The sequence below is a fragment of the Thalassophryne amazonica genome, chromosome 1 (genome assembly GCF_902500255.1).
Source record: "Thalassophryne amazonica chromosome 1, fThaAma1.1, whole genome shotgun sequence".
NCBI classification, from domain to species: Eukaryota; Metazoa; Chordata; class Actinopteri; order Batrachoidiformes; family Batrachoididae; genus Thalassophryne; species Thalassophryne amazonica.
In genome coordinates, this window is record NC_047103.1 from 59,376,256 (window position 1) to 59,392,005 (window position 15,750).

At 44.3% G+C, this 15,750-nt stretch overlaps 1 protein-coding gene across 7 annotated transcripts in view; it reads right to left on the minus strand.

The window, feature by feature from the left end:
* cacnb2a (calcium channel, voltage-dependent, beta 2a) overlaps positions 1 to 15,750 on the minus strand; it is a 282,202-nt gene that overhangs the window by 207,212 nt on the left and 59,240 nt on the right. Inside the window, exon 1 of one of the 7 annotated variants that reach the window (XM_034170707.1) lies at positions 7,359 to 7,377. The exons of the other annotated variants lie outside the window; for them this stretch is intronic. The gene's annotated coding sequence lies outside the window, so the exon portion shown is untranslated. Of the gene's footprint in view, positions 1 to 7,358; positions 7,378 to 15,750 lie in introns of those variants that run through there. 7 annotated transcript variants of the gene reach the window in all.

Here is a 15,750-nt window from a genome sequence, read left to right on the forward strand (position 1 = left end):
ACCACCAACGGCCTGAAGAACACCGAAGCCGCCAAGCCCTGAGTCCCCAGGTGGTCTCTGTCCTCTGTTGTCGGCCCTGGTACTGCTGGCAGACAGAAACAGAAGGTGGTGAGTGTGAGTCCTCACACCCAGCAACCTTTATTAGTGATTCCTCCGGGAGGGATAACCTCTACCTCCAGGAAACGTCTTTACTCGTGCAGCTCCCGTTTGTCCCTCTCCTGGGTCTTCACGGGCATGCGACTGCACACAGAACAATAGTAGATTAACAGTAATCACAGCAGAGAAGGTTACCTCTAATCGTAGAAGATTTCTCGGCGAGGAGGTGGAGTTGCCGTCCGGCCTTTATGTTGATGGTGATGAGATGAATGAGTGACAGCTGGTGTTGAGGATGAGTGACGGCTGTCACTCCCAGTGGCTCTGGCGCCCTCTTGTGCTTGAAGCCCGCACTCCAAGCAGGGCACCATCTGGTGGTGGTGGGCCAGCAGTACCTCCTCTTCAGCGGCCCACACAACACTTTTAAGAGTTTGATAATCCTCTCCTTTGTTTCAATTGACATCTCTCGTGTTGGAGCCATGATTCATGTCAGTCCACTTGGTGCAACAGCTCTCCAAGGTGTGTTCACTCCTTTTTAGATGCAGACTAACGAGCAGATCTGATATGATGCAGGTGTTAGTTTTGGGGATGAAAATTTACAGGGTGATTCCATAATTTTTTCCTCAGAATTGAGCGATTCCATATTTTTTTCCTCTGCTTGGTCTAAAAAAGTAACCGTTACTGACTGCCACAATCTTTTTTTCTTGATTTCTTATAGTGTTTCTTAAGGCCAGAAAGTTGCCATTTGAAATGACTTTAGTTTTGTGTCATGTCTGTGATCTGCTTTTTTTCTACAAAATTAAACAACTGAATGAACATCCTCAGAGGCTGGTGATTCCATAATTTTTGCCAGGGGTTGTACATTGTCCTTTGACCTCCACATTAGAGATATTACAAGGACTGCTTTCTTCCACCTATGAAATATAGTGAAGATTTGTCCCATCCTGTCTATGGCTGATGCTGAGACCCTGATTCATGTGTTTGTCTCTTCTAGATTGGACTACTGCAATATTCTATTTTCTGGTTTACCACAGCCCAGCATTAGGGCTCTCCAATTGGTTCAAAAAGCTGCTGCCATAGTTTTGACATGAAGCAGAAAGCACGACCACATTACACCCATTTTGGCATCTCTTCACTGGCTTCCTGTCCGAGTGAGATCAGATTTTAAGGTTCTGCTACTAGCCTATAAAATTGTTCACGGACTGGCACCTCCCTACCTAGCTGACCTAATTAAACCCTACATACCGGCCCATGCTTTGTATTATCAAGGTGCAGGACTAGTTTGTGTCCCTAGAGTGAATAAAACGCCTGCGGGTCACAGAGCTTTCTCTTATTGTACCCCTGTTCTGTGGAATGATCTCCCTGCGTCAATAAAAAGCTAGCTTTTTAAAAATTTAATTAATTGTGTGTGTGTGTGTGTCAGTGAGAGAGAGAACGTGCCACCCCCTACAACATGCTGCTCTGGTTGAGTGACCATATATCACAATCCATCACTGTGCTCAGAGTGGGACCGTTGTACATTTCACAAAATTCCAGAAAACAGATCTACAGTAGATCTGATCTACAGTAGATCTGATCTACTGTAGATCAGATCTACTGTAGATCTGATCTAGACAGAGACAAATCATCCAAACAAAAAGTTAATTTGAGAAAGTTGTCTAGAATACTCTTTGATCTAATGTGTCTGCAGGTTCAGGTACCGTCGCCCAACAACGTCATCCAGATCAAATTATCAAAAAGCTTTTGTCAAACTGTCGATGATGTGAATAATGCAAACTAATGATTAAATGTGTGTGAATAGTTTTTAATATTTATGACCTCTAAAAGGCTAAATCCTGATATTCCTGGTGATGCCCCTTACCTTTCTGTTAAGCACCGCCCCCAGTTGACATTTTTACTTGCAAGCAATATCATAATCTTATATACAAAATGGCATAAAACTGGTATGTTTTACAGCGGATGGACCATTGCTCTTTACAATAATTCAATTGACATTACATCATTTAAAGGAAACAGTTATTTTGCTGTTGTGGTTTTTTGACATTCTGAAAATATTGCTTCACTTTGCGCAATTCTGCAATGGAAATTGAGCTACAGTCTCTTGAAAAAAGACACAACTGCCCCTTTTTTAAAAAAAGAAAGGGGACGTGGCAAGCCAGAGCTCCTTCACAATTAAAGCAAAAGGCACATAAACAGGTTGTTTCCATGAGACCTGAAAACAAATTTATTCTTAAGATGGAGTTTTGTTTGTTGTTCTTTTTTTCTTTTGTTTTTAGCACTATTAAGTTGCTGAAAAGGTGCACAATATACAACCAATGTGGCTTGATTAACTATTACATCATTAATATAGTATCTGGTGATTTTTTTTCTGTTGTTTGATCACAGACAGCATGGTGACTTAGAGGTTGGCACTGTTGCCTCACAACTAGAGAAGGTCATGGGATCGATTCCCACCTGTGGCCTTTCTGTGTGGAGTTTGCATGTTCTCCACGTGTTTGTGTGGGTTCCCTCCAGTTGCTCCGGCTTCCTTAAAGTACTGACAGAGGCCCACCGGTCACTTTGTTCAGGTTCATCTTACCTCATGTATTGGATTAAAAATCAACAGCATGCATGAAAAGACATAACTTCTCAGAATGTTCGTCAAAAATCATGTACAATACCAATATGGAGATGAGACCATAACATTAAATTAGATGAGTTAGAGAGTAAATGCTGTCAAACAACTGTACCAGCCCCTGCTTGACTTTTAGGCTGTTGGCTGTACAGCCAAGTCTGCACTGATCAGGGCCATTATGAGGGCAGAGAGCCGGCCTGCATGGAGCAGCATGCTATGCTCCATATGGTTGGGATGAGGAAAAGTGGAGCAGTCTGTCCCTCCGGAAAAAAAGGCAGGAGTACATCCTTATTTTTGCACACATGCATACACAATATCATGGACAAAAATGCAATTTTATGACAGTCCTGAGCAAAGAGAGGTGCACCACATTGGATGATAATAAGAAAAAAATAATTAATTTGTACAGACATCACTAGGCCAATAATTACAGTGCAAACTAGGAAACAAGTAAAAGCAGCAAATAAACAAAGGAAAAGCAACAGATGACGAAAAACAAAGTTAAATTGGTCCTCAAAATAGACATCACTCCAGAAACCACTCAACACAAAGTCTAATGATGCTAAGATTCCAAAGACCTGGAGCATGATAAGAAAAACCCCACAGCCTACAAGAATCTTGGAACAAGAAGAATAGGTCTGTCCATAAAGTATCGTACCTTTTTATTTATTTTTTTAAACTATATGGATTTGATTCATATGTTTTCATGTCAGACAAGCTTGAACCCGCGCGGAGGCTTTCCATGACAAAATCTCTTGTTAAAAGTGAAATCTGCCGGAAAATGGCTGATGTCCAGCTCTTGTGATAACCAGAGAAAGAGCAAACGACGGTCTCGTATCTACAGAGCCATCAGCTCAGAAATGGTCCGGTGGCTTGTGCCGTGTCGTCGCAGCTCAGACAGCGGCGCGCTGAGCATCCTTAAAGCTGTACTAACAGACCTTATTCTCTGTGAAGCCTGTAAAATTTTCACCAAAAGCCAGATAATTTTTTTGAATAGTTTCCAGGTGCCAGTCTCTAACAGCTTCTGAAAAAATTCAGATGGAAAAACCCCCCAAATCATTCCGCCATTTCCAGACAATGAAAATCCGACGACGGGGTGGGACCACTCCTTCCACAAGGCGTGCTCACAGGCGAATGACGTCACCGACAGGCGTGGAAAAACTCACGCATGCGCACAAGGGTTCAAGCTTGTCTGACATGAAAACATATGAATCAAATCCATATAGTTTAAAAAAAAAAAATAAAAAGGTACAATACTTTATGGACAGACCTCATATATATGTGTGTTTGTGTGTGTGTGTATATATATATATATATATATATATATATATATATATATATATATATATATAAACGCAACACTTTTGGTTTTGCTCCCATTTTGTATGAGATGAACTCAAAGATCTAAAACTTTTTCCACATACACAATATTACCATTTCCCTCAAATATTGTTCACAAACCAGTCGAAATCTGTGATAGTGAGCACTTCTCCTTTGCTGAGATAATCCATCCCACCTCACAGGTGTGCCATACCAAGATGCTGATTAGACACCATGATTAGTGCACAGGTGTGCCTTAGACTGCCCACAATAAAAGGCCACTCTGAAAGGTGCAGTTTTGTTTTATTGGGGGGGGATACCAGTCAGTATCTGGTGTTACACCATTTGCCCATGCAGGCAACCACATCTCCTTCGCATCATCCGTGAGAGAACACTCACCAACGTGCCAAACGGCAGCGAATGTGAGCATTTGCCCACTCAAATCGGTTACGACGACGAACTGAGTCAGGTCGAGACCACGATGAGGACGGCGAGGCATGCAGATGAGCTTCCCTGAGACAGTTTCTGACAGTTTGTGCAGAAATTCTTTGGTTATGCAAACCGATTGTTGCCAGCAACTGTCCGAGTGGCTGGTCTCAGACGATCTTGGAGGTGACAATGCTGGATGTGGAGGTCCTGGCCTGGTGTGGTTACACGTGGTCTGCAGTTGTGAGGCTGGTTGGATGTTAGTGCAAATTCTCTGAACGCCTTTGGAGACGGCTTATGGTAGAGAAATGACATTCAATACACAGAGCAACAGCTCTGGTTGCATTCCTGCTGTCAGCATGCCAAATTGCACGCTCCCTCAAATCTTGCGACATCTGTGGCATTGTCTGGTGATAAAACTGCATCTTTCAGAGTGGCCTTTTATTGTGGACAGTCTACGGCACACTTGTGCACTAATCATGGTGTCTAATCAGCATCTTGATATGCACACCTGTGAGGGTGGATGGATTATCTCAGCAAGGAGAAGTGCTCACTATCACAGATTTAGACTGGTTTGTGAACAATATTTGAGAGAAATGGTGATACTGTATATGTGGAAAAAGTTTTAGATCTTTGAGTTCATCGCATACAAAATGGGAGCAAAACCAAAAAGTGTTGCGTTTATATTTTGTTGAGTGTATATATATATATATATATATATATACATACACACACACACACACACACACACACCACACACACAAACACACACACACAACACACACCACAACACACACACACACACACACACAACACACACACACATCTCTCAACCGCTTACTCCATTAAGGGCTGCGGGGGGCTAGAGCCTATCCCAGCAGTCATAGAGCATGAGGCGGGGTACAGCCTGTAGTAAACTCAACTAACCATGAGAGAAAAAAAGCTTTTGTTTTGTCATTCATATTCTCTTAAAATTGGCCAAAAAAGCAAAAATTCTGCAGGGTATGAAACATTGAGCACAACTGTACCTCAAGCAACTCTGTTTGTGGCTGTGTACACAGAAAAGGCTTCCTCTGCATACAGCATCATACAGCTTCTCTTGTGCAAAGTGCGCTATATAGCTGAACGATGCACAGAGACACTATCTGCAGCAAGATCATGTTGTAGGTCTTTGTAGCAGGTCTGTGGGTTGACTATGACTGTTCTCACCAGACACTATCTGCAGCAAGATCATGTTGTAGGTCTTTGTAGCAGGTCTGTGGGTTGACTATGACTGTTCTCACCATCCTTCGCTTCAGCTTATGAGATTTTTCTTGGCCTGCCACTTCGGGCCTTAACTAATACTGTGCCTGCGGTCTTCCATTTCCTCACTATGTTCCTCACAGTGGAGACTGACAGCTGAAATTTCTGAGATAGCTTTTTGTATCCTTCCCCTAAACCATGATGTTGAACAATCTTTGTTTTCACGTCATTTGAGAGTTGTTTAGAGGCTCCCATGTTGCCACTCATTAGAAGAGATACAAAGGGGGGAACATTTGCAAATGGCCACCTTAAATACCCTTTCTCATGGTTGGATTCACCTGTGTAAGGAGGTCAAGGGTCAACGAGCTTACCAATTTGTGTTCCAATATTTAGTGCTAAGTGTATTCAAATCAATAAAATGGACAAGGGTGCCCAAATTTATGCACCGCCTAATTTTGTTTAAACAATTATTGCACATTTCTGCAAATACTAGAAACTTCATTTCACTTTTCAAATATCAGTGTGTTCGTCTGCTATATGATACATTTAACTGAAATCTCTGATCCAGACAACCAATGATTATAAAGGAAATGATCAGGGGTGCCCAAACCTTTGCATACAACTGTATCTGCCACAGCAAGATGAAACATGGGTGTGTCCTTAGAGTCCTCCAGCCACCAGGCACCTTTTAGTGATATTTCATAAATGAAAGGACCAAAACACATTCTTTAAAAACCTCTATAAGGTTGTCAAATGACAATGAGGGTCACACCAAGGTTTTTGTCTCCATAAGTTTGATGAAGTACAAAAATCACCTAAGAAAGTCAATGATCTATTCTTGTCTTAGCTCAGCATCTCAGTCATTTCAGAGTTCAGCCATAAATGTGTGATGACATCCATTTCTGATCACACCTAGCTGACCTGCCAGTAATTCCACAAAGAGGAAAGACTCCAGAACCTGAGGGCAAATGTTTAAAAATTCACAGACAGTGAAACTAGAATTTGGCAGTCAACCTAACATCCATTACATCAGCGTGTTCCTGCCCTAACCCCCCTTCCCAAGTAGCTGATTTCATCCCAGCAAAGCCACTCTCACTTTAATCTCCCTGATCCATCTGCACTGGCAAAGAATCAGATATCAAACACACAAACAGGCATAACAAAAGCCCAGGACACCATAATCGTCATGAGAATTCTGGTTTGCATCTTTTCTGAATTTTATTTTAAAATGTCCTATTAACACTGTTGAAAAACACTTTTGCATTTTTTTTCATTCATACATTTGGCCTTGTATTGCATACTTTTTCAACTTCCTTGTTGCGGCACCAGTTTTTGTTGGCGTTGGCAGAATGCTAAACTGATTTCATAAAGTGGACATGTAGTAACTATTAGTTATATAAAGCCTAAATCACTAACTCTCTTGGAAAAAGCTATTAGACACAGGGGAAACACAACCAATGGAAATACATACTGGAATAGTCTAATCTGATCAACCAGAAAATCTTATCAATAGTCAGAAAATGTTCTCAGACTTCATTTGTTGATTAGATAAAGAAGAATAACATCCAGATGCATGTAGTTCAAACACTGGATATCTAACAGTCTCACCTCTTCTCACTTCGCTTGTATAGCTCCTCATATCACAAACAAACACCTCACTTACCCACGAAACATTCTTAATTCTTGGTGTGTTTGCTCATGGCACCAACAGCAGGTCTGCCATGAAGAGAGGCGCCCCCCTCCTCAGTAGATTTCAGCCCTGCAGCCTGTCATGTGGGCAAATCTAAGCCGGATGAGGGGTGATGGCCGGGGGCATGTTGCACTCAGCCATAGGTCATCTGCCCTCCGAATTCCCCGAGCCAAAATTGCCTGGTCAGACTGAATTCAGTGTTTGTCAGAGGATCAGACTACGCTCAGATGACGCTTGCTGACACGTCCCACGTGGAGAAGTGTGTGCTGGGGGTTCTGGAAAAGGCCATCCACGCCTCACACTATCCCAGTGGGTTGGTCCTTCCCATTGCAAAGAGATTAGAACAGGTAAAGATTATCCGTTAAAGAATCAGAGGCTCTCAGAACAGAGTGATGTGATGGACTGATTATGTATTCACGCTGAGTATGAATATGAACATGCAAGTGGGTTTAACCCCACCCTCCTGAGCCAGCGTGCACGCCCAATGGCAGAGCAGGATACTCCGGAGGATGAGCTTATAGAAGTATTAGCATAAACAACCGATTCTCTGGAGTGAGGACAGGATGCTTCCCTGACTGACGGGTCAGTGAAACAGAACACACAGAAGGAGAAGCAGAATGTGAAAGAACAACACCTACTGTATGTGGATCTTGCACTTCCTTCAAAGTTTATTCCTTTTATTCTTTTTTATGATATATCTTGCTCCCAGCCTACTTCAACCTCACAGTTTTCTTTCTGCACCATGGCCCGCCCTCCCTCCTGGGGATGTGTCTACTGATACCTGTTGTCATGGCACTTCTTTCCTAAGGCGACAGATAATGCAAATAAAAGCACATGCAACAGCAGACAATGAACACCAGATTCAAACTGTCATCTTCTTTTTATTCAATAGTTGCATTGTTCTCCAGCCCAAAATTAAGGCAACAATTTAGCCTCGACATTCTCCATACCCTCTTCTCTAGTACTCAGTGTGTGCACTTAAATTCACTTTTGTGTTAACTGGGATATAAACCAACACAACCAGAGAGCACACACCTCCATCAAAGACAAACAATAATTACCCGAAGCAGCTGGCAAAGTGGCGACAGCAGGGTACTGTTTCACTGGTGTGCGTGTGTCCGTGCGTTGTAGACAAAATAGCTCAAAAACAGCTGGACAGATTTCCTTCAAACTGGTGGGAATATAAATTGGATTGATATTTAGAAGTCATTAGATTTTGGAGTAGTTTGGTCAAAGGTAAGAGTCAAGGAAAACATGGTTTATGTCAATATCAAGGAACACTTGACCTTTTTGTATATCTCAACAATCAAGAAGCCCAGATGGATGAAGTAAAGCATATATTCATTCAATCATTTTCTATCTACATGTATTATAATAGCCAAGTGGCCTCTGTATGCGTTATGTGTACATGTGTGTGTATGGCTTCGATCACAGACAAACTAGGGAGAGCTGACATTTGTCATTTGGTTGCTTATGTATTTTGGGTCAAGGATGAATGCTGCAAAACAGAAAGTTGATAGGACTAATATTTTTGAGAAATTAGCTATATTAGCTAACACAGTGAACAACGGACATTGTGCTGCAATGCACGATGAGAGTTTGGGGTTTTAAATGTTTTTGCGGTTCATGTAGGGAATCATTAAGCAAAAAGACTATTGATATCAGTGGACTGAATCATTTCTTAGCGATACCCGAAAAGAACCGGTTCTCAATACCCAACCCTATATAAGAATAAGTCTTATGTCTGCCCTGAGACCCACTGGTGCCGGTGCCTATTCCCGATTCTGCAGCATGAAACAAATGAGAATCTTTTATGGTAAGCCAGTCTGATACAGGTTATTTATCCAGGCCAAGGATGGAACCCATTTACAATATGGTGGACTGGGACAATGCAGACGTAAGGCCACCAGATTTACAACTTCAAGAAACAACACACCCAAATTGACCAAAATACGAGGTCTGTCCATAAAGTATCGTACCTTTTTATTTTTTTAAAACTATATGGATTTGATTAATATGTTTTCCACGTCAGATAAGCTTGAACCCTTGTGCGCATGCATGAGTTTTTCCACGCCTGTCGGTGACGTCATTCGCCTGTGAGCACGCCTTGTGGAAGGAGTGGTCCCGCCCCCGTCGGTCGGATTTCATTGTCTGGAAATGGCGGAATGATTTGGGGTTTTTTTTCCATCAGAATTTTTTCAGAAGCTGTTAGAGACTGGCACCTGGAAACTATTCAAAAAATTTATCTGGCTTTCGGTGAAAATTTTGCAGGCTTCACAGAGAATAAGGTCTGGTAGTACAGCTTTAAGGACCCCTTTAAGGACGCTCAGCGCGCCGCGATCCGAGCTGCGACGACGCGGCACAAGCCACCGGACCATTTCTGAGCTGATTTCTCTGTGGATACAAGACCGTCGTGTGCTCTTTCTCTGGTTATCACAAGAGCTGGACATCAGCCATTTTCCGGCAGATTTCACTTTTAACAAGAGATTGAAAGCCGAGATAGACATGTCCAAACTTGTCCTCTGACATGCCGAAATGGAGGTGTTCCGTTGTCTCGCTTCCAAAGTGAATCGGTCGTGACGCACGAAGCCTCCGCGTAGGCTTTCCATGACAAAATCTCTTGTTAAAAGTGAAATCTGCCGGAAAATGGCTGATTTCCAGACAATGAAAATCCGACGACGGGGCGGGACCACTCCTTCCACAAGGCGTGCTCACAGGCGAATGACGTCACCGTCAGGCATGGAAAAACTCACAAGGGTTCAAGCTTGTCTGACGCGAAAACATATGAATCAAATCCATATAGTTAAAAAAAAATAAAAAGGTAAGATACTTTATGGACAGACCTCGTATTCTGTCATGTCCATAAATATTAACTTCTGAGTTTTATGTATGTATTTTTGAAAGTAAATGTTTGCTATTTTGACAGGCCTGCATGGTCCCTCTCAGAATAGATAGGGATCCTTTTGATTCCTCTCACAATGTTGATAGTTTTGTGGTTAAGGTGTTGGGCTTGAGACCAGATTTGATCCTCGGTTCAAATCCCTGCCTGACTGGAAAATCACTAAGGACCCTTGGGCAAAGTCTATGATGACTTTTTCACCTTTTTTCAGCATCATTATATGCAAATATTGCCATTTTGTGCTTGTCCCACACCCAGACTTTTGATCTTCAATGATAAAAATGAATGGTAAAGAAATGTTTTTTCTAATGTTTTAAAATATCTCTGAATAAAATATCAGTAAAATAATCAAAACATAATTGGGGTATTCAATGTCATACAACTGTTGTGATTTTTTTTTAAACAAAATGTAGTTGTCCCACACTATTGCCGTAATTTGCACCACAACACTGTAATGTCCCTAAACAGTTTGTATGAAAGATTGTTTGGGTAGTTTCTATGGAGATAAACAGTGACATCAGAGTACATGTATATAGCGCCAAATCACAACAAACAGTTGCCCCAAGGTGCTTTATATTGTAAGGCAATGGTGTGGTGGAAATTACATTTACAAGGCCAATAGTGCCCGTAGTTAAAGAATCACCCATATATGGGTGTGTGTGTGTGTGTGTGTATATATGTGCACGCACATGTGTATGTGTACAAGTAAGGTGTGTGTTTTAACTTATTATTTGTTTTAATCTGGTTTTTACTGTCTTATTATGCTGTTTTAATGGTAAATTATATTATGGGAATGTTCAATATGCTGATGAATGTTCCATAGGCATGCAAGCAGTGTACTGTTTGTTGTTATATTTATCGATTTTTGAGACAGGAATGTTTGGAAAGCACTTGAAGTCCAAGACAAATTTCCCTTTGGGGACAATAAAGTATATTGTATCATATCGTATCGTATATACAGTATGTGTTAATTACTTTGTTCAAAGTTACTGTATTTTTTCTAAGAATAAATATGATAGAAAAAACAGGAGTTTATGACATTTTAATGAGCATGTGAATGTTAAACTTCATGGGTAACCAACATTAGCAGCAATAACTAGCTCAAGCTCAAATACCCTGGTTGGAGATAATTTACAGTAACAATATATATACGAGGTCTGTTAGAAAAGTATCGGACCTTTTTTATTTTTTTCAAAACTATATGGATTTGAATCACGTGCGATTACATCAGACAAGCTTGAACCCTCGTGGGCATGCGAGAGTTTTTTCACGCCTGTCGGTTACGTCATTCGCCTGTGGGCTGGCTTTGAGTGAGGAGTGGTCCACCCCTCCCGTCGTAATCTCTTTGTCTGAGAACGTCCTGAGAGACTGACGCTTTACTTGATCAAACTTTTTTCAAAAACTGTGAGGCACATCGAAGTGGACACCATTCGAGAAATTCAGCTGGTTTTCTGTGAAAATTTTAACGGCTGATGAGAGATTATGGACTGTTGCTGTCGCTTTAAGGACTGCCCATGGAGCGGGACGTCGCAACGCGCCCTGAACCGCCGCTGTCTGCCTGTTTCGAGCTGAAAGCTTCCAAATTTAAGCCTCTGTTGACCCAGGACATCGTGACAGAACAGAGAACTTTCAGAAGAGGTTGGGATCAGCAGTTTATCTGGACATTCCACTGTTAAAGGAGATTTTGTAATGAAAGAAAGTGCGGACAGGTCCGCACGTCGGGACGCAGCCGGCGCCGCGCGCCGCCACAGGAAAAACACCTCCGTGGGAAGCCTTAAGGACAAGTTGGAACATGTCCAGCTGTTAAACAATTTCTCAGATACTCACTCAACTGAAAGCCATCAAAAGCTGCCTGGTTTTTACAAATGGTTATCAACACGGTGGTGTTTTTCCTGTGCCGCCGCACCGCGCCGGCTGCGTCCCGACGCGCGGACCCGTCCGCACGTCTTTCATTAATAAAATCTCCTTTAACAGTGGAATGTCCGGATAAACTGCTGATCCCGACCTCTTCTGAAAGTTCTCTGTTCTCTCACGACATCCTGGGTCAACAGAGGCTTAAATTTGGAAGCTTTCAGCTCGAAACAGGCAGACAGCGGCGGCTCAGGGCGCGTCGTGACGTCCCGCTCCGTGGGCAGTCCTTAAAGCGACAGCAACAGTCCATAATCTCTCATCAGCCGTTAAAATTTTCACAGAAAACCAGCTGAATTTCTCGAATGGTGTCCACTTCGATGTGCCTCACAGTTTTTGAAAAAATTTTGATCAAGCAAAGCGCCAGTCTCTCAGGAAGTTCTCAGACAAAGAGATTCCGACGGGAGGGGTAGACCACTCCTCACTCAAAGCCTGCCCACAGGCGAATGACGTAACCGACAGCCGTGAAAAAACTCACGCATGCGCACGAGGGTTCAAGGTTGTCTGATGTAATCGCACGTGATTCAAATCCATATAGTTTTTGAAAAAATAAAAAGGTACGTTAGTTTTATCACAGACCTCGTATATTAGTAGCATTTATATACAACATTTTTATATTGGTGCATGACCAAGTCTCACAAGGTGTCCTACAGGGGGTGCAAGATTATGGGTTACTGGAATAGCTACAAAGTAGGAGCTGTGACATATTTTCAGCATCACATCAGACCTGCTCCTGGTGAGTGGTGGAGTCTGCCAGGACTGCCCCTCATCACCATTTCTGTTGGCAATGTTCATGGACAGGATTTCAAGGCCCACTCAGGATGTCCACTTCAGTGACCTTAGAATTACATCTCCGCTTTTTGCGGATGACGTGGTTCTGTTGGCTTAATCAGACTGTGACTTCCAATGTGCACTGGGCAGGTTTGAGGCTGCGTGTGAAGTGAGTGGAATGAGAATCAGCACCTCCAAATCCATCACGGACTTCTGTCAGAAAAGGGTGGACTGTCCCATTTGGTTCAGGGGAGAGTTATTGCTTCAAGCGCAGGAGTTTAAGTATTTCAGTGTCTTGTTCACGAGTGGGGGCAAGTTGGTGAGTGAGTTCAACAGATGCTGTACCAGACCATTATGATGAAGAAAGAGCTGAGCCAGAAGGCGAGACGCTCGATTTACACTCATAACCTCACCTATGGTCATAAACTGTGGGTAATGACTGAAAGAAGAGGGTCTGGGATACAAGCGTCAGGTATCTGGGCTTACACACAAGGACAGAGAAGCTCAACTATTCGGGAGGGACTTGGAGTAGAGCTGTTGCTTCTTCACATTGAAACATGCCAGCTGAGCTGGTTCAGACATCCAGTGAGGATGCCCCCTGGTTGTTTCCCCAGGGGGGTCTTGCAGGCATGTCCAACTGGTAGAAGGATCCAGAGAAGACACATGCTGGAGAGATTCTATATCACACCTGGCTCTGGACCACCTCAGGATCCACCCAGGAAGAGATCGAGGAGTTTGCTGGAGGAAAAAAAGTGTGGGACGAGCTGTTTTATCTACTACCACCGTGACCTGGACCCAGATAAGCAGCAGAAAATGAATGAATGTGAGTGAATGAATGAACAATCATATAAAAACATGGATGTCTGGAATAATTTTATGTGATTATATTATCCATCCATCCATCCATCCATTTTCTTCCGCTTTATCCGGAGTCGGGTCGCGGGGGCAGAAACTCAAGCAAAGCCGCCCAGACCTCCTGATCCACACACACCTCCTCCAGCTCCTCCGGGGGAACCCCAAGGCGTTCCCAAGCCAGCCGAGAGATGTAGTCCCTCCAGCGTGTCCTGGGTCTTCCCCGGGGCCTCTTCCCAGTGGGACGTGCCCGGAACACCTCTCCAGCAAGGCGTCCAGGGGGCATCCGGAAAAGATGCCCGAGCCACCTCAACTGACTCCTTTCAACGTGGAGGAGCAGCGGCTCAACTCCGAGCTCCTCCCGAGTGACCGAGCTCCTCACCCTATCTCTAAGGGAGAGCCCAGCCACCCTGCGGAGGAAACTCATCTCGGCCGCTTGTACTCGCGATCTCGTTCTTTCAGTCATGAGCCAAATCTCATGACCATAGGTGAGGATCGGAACGTAGATCGATCGGTAAATCGAGAGCTTTGCCCCCCTACTCAGCTCTCTCTTCACCGCGACGGTCCGATACAGCGACCGCATCACTGCAGATGCTGCACCGATCCGTCTATCGATCTCACGCTCCATCTGTCCCTCACTCGTGACCAAGACCCTGAGATACTTAAACTCCTCCACTTGAGGCAAGGACACTCCACCGACCTGAAGAGGGCAAAGCACCTTTTTCTGGTCGAGAACCATGGCCTCGGATTTGGAGATGCTGATTTTCATCCTGGACGCTTCACACTCGGCTGCAAACCGCCCCAGTGCACGCTGAAGGTCCTGATTTGACGAAGCCAACAGAACCACATCATCCGCAAACAGCAGAGACGAGATTCTGTGGTTCCCAAACCAGACCCCCTCTACACCCTGGCTGCACCTAGAAATTCTGTCCATAAAAATAATGAACAGAACCGGTGACAAAGGGCAGCCCTGGCGGAGGCCAACGTGCACTGGAAACAGGTTTGACTTACTACCGGCAATGCGAACCAAGCTCCTGCTGCAGTCATACAGTGACCGGACAGCCCTTAGCAAAGGACCCCGGACCCCGTACTCCCAGAGCACTCCCCACAGGGTGCGCCGAGGGACATGGTCGAATGCCTTCTCCAGATCCACAAAACACATGTGGACTGGTTGGGCAAACTCCCATGAACCCTCGAGCACCCGTGTAGAGTTGGTCCAGTGTGCCGCGACCAGGACGAAAACCACACTGCTCCTCCCGAATCCGAGGTTCGACCATCGGTCGAATTCTCCTCTCCAGTACTCTGGAATAGACCTACCGGGGAGGCTGAGGAGTGTGATCCCCCTATAGTTGGAACACACCCTCCGGTCCCCCTTCTTAAACAGAGGGACCACCACCCCGGTCTGCCAATCCAGAGGCACTGTCCCCCCATCGCCACGTGATGTTGCAGAGGCGTGTCAGCCAAGACAGCCCCACAACATCCAGAGACTTAAGGTACTCAGGACAGATTTCATCCACCCCAGGAGCCTTGCCACCGAGGAGCTTTCTAACCACCTCGGTGACTTCGGCCTGGGTAATGGATGAGTCAGACTCTGAGTCCCCAGTCTCTGCTTCCTCTTCGGAAGACGTGACGATGGGATTGAGGAGATCCTTGAAGTACTCCTTCCACTGCCCGACAACATCCCCAGTCAGGGTCAACAGCTCCCCACCCACACCGTAAACAGTGCTGGTGGAGAGCTGCTTCCACCTCCTGAGGCGTCGGACGGTTTGCCAGAATCTCTTCGAGGCCGACCGATAGTCCTCCTCCATAGCCTCCCCGAACTCCTCCCAAACCCGAGTTTTTGCCTCTGCGACCGCACGGGCTGCGGCACGCTTGGCCTGCTGGTACCTGTCAGCTGCCTCTGGGGTCCCACCTACCAACAAAGATAAGTAGGAC